The sequence below is a fragment of the Penaeus monodon genome, chromosome 32 (genome assembly GCF_015228065.2).
Source record: "Penaeus monodon isolate SGIC_2016 chromosome 32, NSTDA_Pmon_1, whole genome shotgun sequence".
Classification (NCBI taxonomy): Eukaryota; Metazoa; Arthropoda; class Malacostraca; order Decapoda; family Penaeidae; genus Penaeus; species Penaeus monodon.
In genome coordinates this window covers 17,204,680-17,204,912 of record NC_051417.1, presented here as the reverse complement: position 1 = coordinate 17,204,912, position 233 = coordinate 17,204,680, and positions in this window count along the sequence as shown.

The window sequence follows — 233 nt, the reverse complement described above, 5'->3', positions numbered from 1 at the left end:
TTTCCTCACATTTCGGACCACGAGTCGCATCGAAGTAAACCTCCTACCAACGTCTCTGTTGTTATTGTCACATTCGTCCTTTTCCGCAGCACCTCTGCGCCCCGATCGCTTTCTGCTTCCGCTCCATTTCCTGCCCATTTGCTTTCATTTTTCCTTCAGTCGCGAAGTGTCTCGTTCCCGCGTTACAGGCTCTGGCTCGGGCGAGTGTTCTTATTCATTATAATTTTCTCAAA